The sequence below is a fragment of the Clupea harengus genome, chromosome 15 (assembly GCF_900700415.2).
Source record: "Clupea harengus chromosome 15, Ch_v2.0.2, whole genome shotgun sequence".
Taxonomy (NCBI): domain Eukaryota; kingdom Metazoa; phylum Chordata; class Actinopteri; order Clupeiformes; family Clupeidae; genus Clupea; species Clupea harengus.
Window position 1 is genome coordinate 26,340,968 of NC_045166.1, and position 11,598 is coordinate 26,352,565.

At 46.9% G+C, this 11,598-nt stretch overlaps 1 long non-coding RNA gene across 1 annotated transcript; it reads right to left on the reverse strand.

Annotated features, from left to right (window-relative positions):
• Window positions 1-542: 542 nt before the first annotated feature.
• Window positions 543-1,326, reverse strand: LOC116223876. The gene is made up of 3 exons (XR_004165311.2): window positions 1,214-1,326; window positions 728-756; window positions 543-641 (listed from the first exon to the last, which is right to left on the reverse strand). It is a non-coding gene; the product is annotated as an uncharacterized LOC116223876 (long non-coding RNA).
• Window positions 1,327-11,598: the final 10,272 nt, after the last annotated feature.

Genomic DNA, 11,598 nt, shown 5'->3' on the forward strand with positions numbered 1-11,598 from the left:
CTGACGACCCAGCTAGCTCAGGAGCTGTGTGCTGTTTCTGATTGGCTGCTTCTTGAACAGCCAATACAACCTGTCCATTTGAAGGGTCGGTCCTTCGTCACACTAGCACACAAGTTGCACAAGTAATACTAGAAGAGAGACATAATGCGGTTTCGAATGCTCATAAAATGTCTTTGTGGTAAAAACTTTCAGGCAACACAGGTGTGAGACTGCAGCTTTATTCACAGCACCAGGGAAAGTTACAAGCAACAAAAGGTTCAAGTGACAAAACCAAAGCTCTGTGGGGTTAGGCCCCGTTTTATTCCAAGCTCAACACGCATCACACATACAGCTCCATTGTTTCAGTGAAACACATGTGGATAACAGACATATGACCAAAATAGAAAAAGAAAACTTATCTCAACTAAGCACATTCATTGTTGTAAAACACAAAATCCCACATGTTACTCATGAAAGTACTGCTAAGAGGAACAGTCACAGCCAAACCAACAAGGGATTAAAGATTTAAAAAAAACTGGAGTTGAACAGTGCAGCTCTAGTGCAGGTGATGGAGGATGATGAAGAGTCTGGAAACAGCTGTGTCTAAAGAGCCCTTAAGGCTACAAGGACAGGCTGGTTACAGCAGAGTCAACACTATGAGCCTTACTGAAAAGAAAGAGAAAACCACATTAATGGGTTTCCATAAAAAACCAACTGACTCTGAAATGCAGATGTGTGTTTTACTCACAGAGGTGTTTGGTTTGCCCTGGGGATCACCTGAGAGACAGAGACAGATGGAAATCAATCAGTCAGAGATACATTAAAGAGTGTGTAGATCAGTGTGTATCTGCGATAGATAGATCGATAGATAGATAGATAGAGTTGTATCAGTCAGAGGTAGATAAACATCAGTAGAGTACAGAGTGTGTAGATCAGTGTGTATTAGTCAGAGTAAGAGAAACATCAATAGAGTAGAGTGTGTTGATCAGTGTGTGTCAGTCAGAGGAAGAGAAACATCAGTAGAGTAAAGAGTGTGTAGATCAGTGTGTGTCAGTCAGAGGTAGATAAACATCAGTAGAGTAAAGAGTGTGTAGATCAGTGTGTGTCAGTCAGAGGAAGATAAACATCAGTAGAGTAAAGAGTGTGTAGATCAGTGTGTGTCAGTCAGAGGAAGATAAACATCAGTAGAGTAAAGAGGGTGTAGATCAGTGTGTATCTGCAGTAGTCCACTCACCTGATCTCATCCTGTAAATGACTGCAACTATGATCACAGCCACAAACAGACTGACAGTGGTAGCAACTCTAACAGCCACATGGACCACTGGGAGAGAGAGAGAAAGAGAGAACAGTGGGACACACAGAAAGAGAGGGAGAGAGAGAGAGAGAGAAAAAAAATAATGAAATAGAGAGACAAATAAGAGGCTGCATTATAAAATAAAATGTTCCCCTGATCAGTATGTGTGCTCCCTGGGTATCAAACACGTGGCATTGGTGCTCATACCTACCAGTCGAGCTACGGGTACTTTTAGTTCTGTGTTAAACAATTTACCTAAACCTTCTGTCATAAGACTGATACAAGAAAGTTATAAATGTCAGCACACAAGAAAGTTATAAATGTGGCACACATGTTTTGGGGAAAAATATTTATGTCAACAGTTTTTTTTTCTTTCAATAATTTTACTTCAATGAAAAGGTAAGATTTTTGTGAATATTTTGAGTGAAAGACCAAGAGGATAAACAGCAAAGACATATTTTTTTATAGCCTGTTTTGCTCATATTCACTAGGGGTGCCAATAATTGCGGAGGGCACTGTACACACCTACATTCAAACACAGCAATGTGCGTTTAAGTGTTTAGTTAAAGGAAGTTTTAACTTAAGGAAATCATTTTAAGTTTTTCCATTGTTTATGAAATATTTACATTTATCAGACACTTTTATCCAAAGCAACTTGCATTGTAGTGCAGATATATGATTTCCCTCTGATCAGTATGTGTGCTCCCTGGGTATCAAACACATGGCGTTGGTGCTCTTAGCTACCAGTCGAGCTACAGGAACTTTTACGGCGTTTTGTTTTTGTAACTGGTGAGCTAATCCACTTAAAACTAGCCTTGCATACTGATTTATTTCAGTGAGTTCCTTCTTCACATGACCATATAAGATGAAAATGAATTTGAGTATGTCATTAAGAAAAGGCTATATATTAAACATTAATAACTGTATACCTCATAATAAAGACTTAATGTATCCAACAAATCCATTTTATTTTAGTTACTGAGCCACTGAGTGCCTGAAAACAACAACAAATAAAACAACACCAAGAACACCTAACCTGAAGAAAAGACAGATAGACATGAGCATCCTTTCCATGTCTGGGTCCGCCCTCTCTCAGGAACTGCTGAGAGGTGTACCGTCCAGCATCCTCAGTGGTGACATCAGTAATGTGGAGAGAACAGTCAGAGACCAGACTCAGTCTCTTAGCTCTGTGTGTGGCTACAGCAGGTTTGATCTTTCCATGGTCGACCAATTGTACAGCGGTAGTTTCAGATCTACTGAGCCATGTAGTAGAAGAGCAGTCTGGATGAAGCACATTACTGCAGGGAAGAGTGGCACTCCCACCCACAATGGAGAAGACAGCTGGAGTCTTTCCTTGGACACCTGAATGAGAAATGAAATCACATCAGTCAAAGCTAATGCTAAGCTAATGCTAACACTAAGAGATATTATGCACATCCTGTATATATACATTCCAGAATATATAAATTCAACATCACAAAGAGTCAGTGAGGTCCAGTGTTGAAAGTGGGGTATAACAACACCATGAAACATCACCATAGTATAAAACCTCACACAGCATGGTGACACTAAGGATAACAAGATACTCATATTCGTCAGCAAATCCATTTTCAGAACAGCTACAGGAAACTCCATTCAACTCTCTCATACAGGCCAGAGTAAAACATCACACAGCATGGGCTCAAAAACAACATACCAGTTCAGTGGGTGTCATGGACTCCAGTGACTTTGTGTGAATGTGAACATGTGTGATTGAGTGTGTGTGAATATTTGTTTGTGTAAGTGTATGTGTGAAGGTGTGTGGGTGTGTGTGAATATTTGTTGGTGTTTATGAATGCGTGTGTTTGTGAATGTTTGTGTAAGTGTGTGTGAATATTTGTTGGTGTTTGTGAATGTGTGTGTTTGTGAATGTTTGTGTAATGTGTGTGGGTGTGTGTAATGTGTGTGTTTGTGAAGGTCTGAGTGTGTGTATGTGAATATGTGTGTGTGAATGTGTGTTGGTATGTGTGAATGTTTGAGTTTGTGTGAGTGTGAATGTGTGTGTTTGTGAATTTGTGTGAGTGTGTGTGTTTGAGAGTGTCAGTGTGTAAGTGAATGTGTGTGAGTGTGTGTGTGAGCGTGTCAGTGTGTGTGAGTCTGAGGGTGTGTTTTAGAGAGTGTGTGTGTTACTATGTGTGTGAGTTTGTGAGTTTTTGTGAGTGTGTGTGAGATAGAGAAAGAGTGAATGTGAGTTTGTGTGAAGGCGTGTGTGTGAATGTATAGTATGTGTATGAATTTGTGTGAGTGTGTGTGTTTGAGTGTGTAAATGTATGTGTGTGAGTGTGTGGTAGTTTCTGTGAATGTGTGTGCGTGTGTGAATGTATGTGTGTGTATATGTGTTTGTTTGTATGTGAATTTGTGTGATTGAGTGTGTATGAATGAGTGTTGGTGTGTGTGAACGTGTGTGTTTGTGAATGTATGTGTGAGTGTGTGTGAATGTGGGTGTGAGAGTGTTTGTGAATGTGTGTGTGTCGTGCCCAGCAATTACACTCAGGTCACTGATCCTCCCAGGTCACGGACAATACACAGGGAGGAGTAGATTTACTAAAAAGGTTTATTATCAAGACATTAAGACAGGACTGTGGCACAGAACAGATGTAATAGGAACCTCATTAGATGCTAGGCATAACCCCCCCTTTGACCAGCTATGCCTTAACCGGAGAGCCCCCAAATAACAGTATTCAACCCACCGCAAGGTACCTGCTAACGGTATTATGTATACACAGCTTTAACCCAAAGCCCACAGCAAAGTCACAGCAACACAGCAACCCACAGCAAAGAGGAAGGCTGTCTTCAGCCAGACAATAGCCAGACAATAGTGGTCTCCATACACACACACCTAGCAGTCCCTTGTCCTTCCCCAACAGCCTGAAGTAAAAAGAATACAAGTTTGTACTGGTCGGTCCGTCCCCACCGACCAGTATTAAAATCCAGAAACAAGGCAGTCCATAGTCAGCACCGCGCTGAATTGTGTAGGCGAGGCGTGCAGTCACTACCGGCCAGTATGGCAGGCACTCGCCTTCTCCAGTTCAAGCACGGAACTTGATCTGCGCACGTCTGTCCCTGGGGAACACTCCCGCAATAGCACTGGTGACGTGCGGCTCCGCCCCCTCCAGGAAGTTCCAGGCTGCAGGGAACACGATACGGTACACAATGCTTTAGGCAAACTCACACGCCATTAAGCAGGCGGAACTAGTGGCACATAACAAGTAGAATGGAATAACTACATCCCTTTCGGGAATACCTAGCGTTCGTTGTGTTACATCCGTTAGCTGTGATTGCCAGTGTCAGTCCGATGGATCTCCGTCTCTCGTTCGTCTCCCGTGCCAATATCCACCGTCCGTTCTCCTCCACTCATCGTTTGGATTACCGTCTTTATACAGGGAAGGGACCTATCCCCATGGACTGGAAGTGGAGTAGTTCATCACGCTTACCATGCAATTGGCAATTAGGTGAGCGTTTGCAGCCCAGTGTTCACGTCATAACACACGCAACCATGACAGTCGCACACAATACATAAACATCCTCAACCATCAGTCCATGGCAAAGTATTATAAACCCCATACCCCAAGGTCCCAAACAAGCAGTCCATTGCATAATACATTTGACATTTACAAGCAGTCCATTGCACAGTACCCGTGACATGTGTGTGTGAGTGAGTGTCAGTATATGTCTGAGAGGTTGTGTGAGTTTGAATGTATTTTAATTTCTGTGTGAATGTAAATGTGTGTGAACATGTGTGAATGTATGAGTGTGACAGAGTGTGTGACGGGGTGTAATGTGTGTGTTTCTGAGTGTCTGTGTATGTGAATGTGTGTGAGTGAGTTTGAGCGTGTGTGAATTTGTGTGAGTGAGTTTGAGCATGTGTGAATTTGTGTAAATGTGTATGAATGTGTGTGTGTGTGTGAGTCTGTGTAAATGTATGTGATTGAGTGTGAATATGTGTAAATGTGAGTTTTAATGTGTGTGTTTGTGTGTGAGTGTGTGTGTGAATGTGTATACAGTGGGGAAAATAAGTATTTGAACCCCTGCCGATTTCGCAAGTTTGACCACTTGCAAAGAAATGTGTGATCTATAATTGTAATAGTAGGTGTATTTTAACAGTGAGAACATTTATGACTTAATTTGCATTTAATGCAGAAAATAAGTATTTGAACCCCTAGCAAAACATCACTTAGTACTTGGTGGAATAACGCTTGTTGGCAAGCACAGACGTCAGACTTTTCTTGTAGTTGGTCACCAGGTTTACACACATCTCAGGAGGGATTTTGGTCCACTCCTCTTTGCAGATCCTCTCCAAATCCTTAAAGGTTGCGTTTTCAATGGGAGGGAACGAGGGAATGAGGTTCAAGCCCAATATTACACGTTACATGGCCCCATCCATAGTCCCCTCGATGCAGTGGAGTCGTCCTGTACCCTTGGCAGAGAAACAGCCCCAAAGCATAATGTTTCCACTTCCATGCTTGACGATGGGGATGGTGTCATATTCAGCATTCTTCCCCCTCCAAACGCGGCAAGTCGAGTTGATGCCAAAGAGCTTGATTTTGGTCTCAGGAGAATCTCTCGCCTTCTGTCTTTCACCTTTGAATAATGTAACTTATAAACACGTCGTTTTAAAGCGTTGTGGCCGTCATTAAAAGATGTATCAATAAACGAACTTCTGCATCATGTGATCTGTCTTTTTCGCCACTGGTATTGAATTGCCAACCTTTGTATTTCGTGTAACACATGTATTCATAACATCAAGCCTTTCGCCCACTACACTTTCATGCTCCGGTAAGTTTTTTTCCTTTGTCCCGCTGCAATAAATATGCTTACTTCACTCAAAATAAAACCTACAGTTCTGGCGTTGAATTGCTTTGCAACACGCACAACCCTTGGGGAACCACTTATGTATCCGCAAAGAAATCCCATAAATTGCAACATACTACATTCTCAGAGGATGACATTAAAAAAAACGTTTACAGCGTCTGTTTGGAGAGAACGTGCGCTAATTCACCGAACAAATACTTTCATATTCATTTTTCACCACATCCATTCATATCAATGTGAATCAATCAATACTAATACAACTTTAACTGTGATGTGTTTTTGTTTCATTTCGCAACTTATTTACTGTATAATCCAAGACAGCAGGTGCCCGTTTGTAAATATTCCACATTTTACTTGCTTAAAACACACACTGAGTGTGACCACAGTTGGGGCCCAGAGATCTCCACTTTGGTGTTTCTTTTCTGGCTTGCCAGCGCCACCTCCTATCGGGTACTGGCCAGGGCCTTTGACATGCCCCGGCCCTCCGTTCACCGGGTAGTGCACAGGGTGAGTGCGAAGATCGCTGCGCTCCTCTACACAGCGGTCCGACATCCAACTGCAGAGGAACTCCCACGCCTGGGTGCCCTCTTCGCCTGTCTCGCTGGATCAGCTGCCTTCAACAGAGTGGTGGGGGCAATTGATGGCTGCCCCGTCAGGGTGAATCCCCCAGCAGAGGATGCTGCCTGATATTTTAACAGGAAGCTGTTCCACTCCATCCTGCTGCAGGCCATCTGTGACAACACATGCACATTTCTGGATGTGTTCGTGGGGTACACAGGGTCAGTGCACGATGCTGAGAACCAGCCCCATCTACTACAGGCAGTCCTACCCTCCACCAGGCTACTGTATCCTTGGGGATGGTGGCTACCCCTGCCTGTCCCAACCCATCTGCCTCATGACGCCCTTCAGGCAGCCTGTCCGCAACCACCTCCAAGCTCACTACAACTGCTGCCTGTCAAAGATGCGTCGTGGAAAGGTCCTTCGGGATCCTTAAGATGCGATGGCGGTCCATTTTCCTGAAGGCTCTGGAGGTGGATGTGAGGTTTGTGCCAGAGGTCATTGTGTGCTGCACTGTGCTCCACAACATCTGCTTGACCAACGGTGACCTGCTGGAGCCAGATGCAGATGTAGTTTCCCTATAATTGTTAACTGAGCAGACATAGTAACATGTATTCTGTATGTCTGCTCAGTTTTACAGTGCTTCCTAAGTAAAGGTTTGAAAATAAAGCTTCAGACTTTCTCTTGGGGAAACAGTTATCTATCTGCCAAGCCAATGTAGCAGGTTGTCATGTTAACCCATTATTAAACTGAGCATATCGATTGTTACTCCATTATTAAACTTATAATTTCGATTGTTTAGCAGAACAGCCGTTGTTTGACACTGTCCGGTAACTGACATAGCTATCTGTCGTCGGACTGGCCGTTGGAGCGAGCGCCTGGACCCCGCCACCTGCCCCCGCTCGTCAAGCGAAATGTGTCCAATAAAAATGCACCTTCGTCGGACTGGCAAGAGGACCGATGTATAGCGTCAGTTAGCATACACGTAAATATTAGCCAGCTAGCTTAGCATAACTGCCATGCAGATCCAATGGCATCTAATGCTACCTAGCTAGGTATGCTAACTGTCGGTATACATCGTTAACTCCACCAAATACTCATGTCGCTAGCTTTAATCTGAGAATGGCATGTTAGTAGTACATTTAATATCAGTGAAGTGTTTAATTACCGCTGATACTTACATTTACGGTCTGTAGCCTCGTGAGCTAATTCTAGCCACCGTAGCCATCTCGTCCGCCATTGTTTTAGAAATAAAATGAAAAGCTGCTGAAAGGGCTCCTCCTCTTCCGCTACGTAGCCAAGATGCCGAGATGGCGCCCGTTTAGAGCGAGTAGTGTCCATCGTTTTACACTGCATTTTTTGACCGTTTGCAGTGCGCCTTCCGGGTACTTTCAGTGCCCTGAATTCTGCTGGTTCTGTCAGTGTGAACGCCCTAAGCACTGAAAGTCAGTGTTTTCAACAAATTCGTTCCCAAGCAAAACTATACGAAAATTAACAAGGACATGGAAAAAATATGTATCATGGTCCAATGTTACTGGAAAAATAACAAATAATGTTCCACGGGTGGCACCTCATGTGAGGTCAGGCTGGACGTGTGGCACCTCGTCTTCTGATATATGCTTATCAATCAGTTTTGCTGTCCTTGTTGGTTTATTTTAACTGTATAGGTGTTTATATTGTTTAATTTCATATATTAATTTAAAGTCGTTCAATTTCAAGTAACCCATTCTTCCACACTATCTGCTACCTTATCTTCAAACAGAAAGTAACGTTAAATCTTCATTACAACAGCTTTCGAGGATTTGGGAAATAATTGCTGCTGATTTGCTTATTTCTTATTTACTTGTTTGGTGAAGGCAATCCAGAATTACTGTTGATAAAATTATAATCAGACCCCCCCATTAAAAAAACTCGTCGGATCTGCACGATTCACACAAGTCACCCAAACTGACGTGAAAAAAGCGGGAGGCGCCGAAAAGCGCGCTGTTTGCATCCCTGGTACGTGGACCGGGACTGCTGTGTCACCGTGGGACAGTTGAAGACGGCGGATATGTTCCAGGAGTGGCACGAGCTGGAGATCAGGCTGGACGTGTGGCACCTCATGCGACGCTTCGCGAGGGGTGACAGCCACCAGCTCTACGGCCTATTCATGGCGAGGCTGTCGTTAGCCATTTTCGAATGGGATGACGGCGACGTCGCCCGCCTAACAGAGGCCAAGCAGTCCGAGGAGGGGAGAGGCGCCCACATCAAGCTGTCCGCCAAGGAGCTCGCCCGTCACTGCACTAGGGGTGTGGCCGAGACAGAGCGGCTCCTCCACGAGGTGCTGGACGCCTTCTGGGAGGCGGCGGACACCATGGGCGTCCCGCTGATCGACCGCGCCAGGATGGAGGAGATCTGGAGCACACAGCGCCGGCACCTCGACTGCATCCAGGACCCTGCGGGAGTGGAGCTCTACAACCAGACGGGGGAGCTCACCAAAGGCGGGGTGCAGCTCCCCGTCTACAGGTGCGCCAGAGGCTCCACTTCCCTGGAGTCGTTCCACCTGCACCTGTGCCGCTTCATACCAGGTAAGCCTTTTCCTCTCTCCATCACAGCGTGGCGGGCGCACACATACACGTACAACTGGGCTGACTTTTTCTCACTCTAACCACGTTGCTCTCTGTTGTTTAGGTACGTCTGCCAGCGCGGTACACTTTCAGGTGTACCTGCTGGAGGGCCTGGTGCGGTGGAACGAGAACTGCAGCAGGGCAGCAGTCGAGGGAGGACAACGCCTGGCGCAGCGTTGCTTCAGTGCCCAGCTGCAGCACAGCTTCAACCAGCTGACCCAGGAGTTCCTGGGGCACACGCTGGTTGAAGATTACACCAAGCCCACGGAGTACATGGGTAAGTTGTCTGAGCTCAGCAACATGACTTAGACTGCACAAGGCAGCAGCAGTCATGTCAGTCAGCTGTAACATCTCTGTGTGTGTTGTGCAGGGGAGCTCATCGGGGTGGAGTACCTGTACTCCCGGACGGGCACTGGGCTGCAGCAGGATCTGGGTTGGGATCCCGACACTCAGGATGGGACTGGGGAGGCCGAGGAGGACTGGGACGACGGCGACGAGGGCTTTGAGGAGGAGGAGCTAGAGGAGATTCGTCTCCTCTCACACCACCACGCTCTCCTCCTCCGACCTGCAGAGCCCTGCGGTGCCCCCGCCACCGCCGCAGAGGCCTTTACGTCCCAGTCGGGACCAACCCACGCACCTCCGGCTGAGGAGGAGGATGACATGAGTAGAGGAATGCCCGTTTTCATTTCCCCTGTTAGGGTCATCGTGTGGTGTGGCTTCATGAGCTGTCTCTGTGCTTTCTTGCAGGACGTAGTCGGGCCAGACGGTCACGGCGGTTACCAGCTCGTCGTGCCCCTGGCCCACGCCCTCGTGGACCTGCGTCACCACGCCTTCGTACCCCACCGGCAGGCCAGAGACATCATAGCTCTCTGGCAGAAACTGTCGGACCGGGACAAGGCGGCGGTGACCTTCCCCCCCCGTCACCAGGACAGGCTCGTCCAAGGCCGCTTCAAGACGAGCCACCGGCACACTCACATACCAGGAGTGGACAGTGTGAAGCGGTAAGCATGACATTTCCATGTTTTTTTTGGTATCTCGCTCTGTCACCCGACCCGCCCTAACGTGTGTGTCTCTCTCTCTCTCTCTCTGTGTACAGTGCCGTTCTGGGCCATGGGGCGGGAGCGGCACAGTCTCCCAAGGCCAGCAGGATTGTTGAGGCCATCCTGCTGGAGCTGTGCCGCAAGCACCACGAGGGGACTACGATCGCTGGGGTGCCGTCATGCAGGACTACAAGCTGATAAGAGACAATGTCCTGAACAGCCCTGTCCTCATGGCGAGCACCCACATCCAGCTTTTTGAGATAAATCAGCGGACCCTCATGCAATGGTTTCTCACGTCTGTTTCATATAGTGGTGTGTTGTCACGATATCTAATGTGCATTTATTTTTTTATCAGGCACGATCAAAGATCCAAGGCGATGATGAGGGACACAATCACCATGGCGATACCGGGGCCCACCGCACCCCAGACAGCAGCAGAGCCCCTGTTTGCCCCGCGGACTCTGCTGCAGCGGCCCGAGCAGCCAGACCAGCCACTCCAACACCGCCTCTGGTCTGGCTGCCACCATCAGAGGGCCGCTGGCCCCGGAGCTGTATGCCCTCATCATCGCCCGTGCCAGCGCATCATCCTCCTCCTCACCAGGCTCAGCCACCCCGTCCACCAGCGCCACCCCGTCCACGAGCGCCCCCTCCACAGCCACCAGTGCTCCATCCGCCAGCTCCTCCGCCCCTGCTGGAGCAGTTCCACGCTCCACCGCCTGGAGGTGGAAGGTCCGGCAGGATAAAGAGCGTCGTGCCCGGGAGGAAGGCAGAGACTTAAAAGACTATAAGAAGGCCTCCCGCTTCACCTGCAGGCTCTGTGGCCAACCAAAGACTAGAGCAAATGGCCACAGCCGCTACAGGAGGGAGGTCTTCTGCTCCCGGGACGACGGGAGGACTGTGGAGCAGTGGCTGGCGGACAAGAAACGGCAGGAGGGGGCAGCTCCTTAGTTTTGTAAATAGTGTAAATAGTTATAGTGTGTGTGTGTGTGTGTGTGTGTATATATATTAGGGGTGGGAATCTCTTGGCACCTCACGATTCGATTCGATTCCGATTCAGAGGTCAACGATTCGATTCTAAACCGATTCTCGATTCTAAACCGATTATCGATTCTAAACCGATAAAACGATTATCGATGCATCTCGATTTTTAAAACATTTGAGTTTGCTACTCAGAGTCTCAAATCACTTCCTACTTTGTGTTTGATAATTAAAGAAAATCAACAGATCTATTTTTTTATTAGAGAAAAAGTGTGTCCTTGTCACAATTATG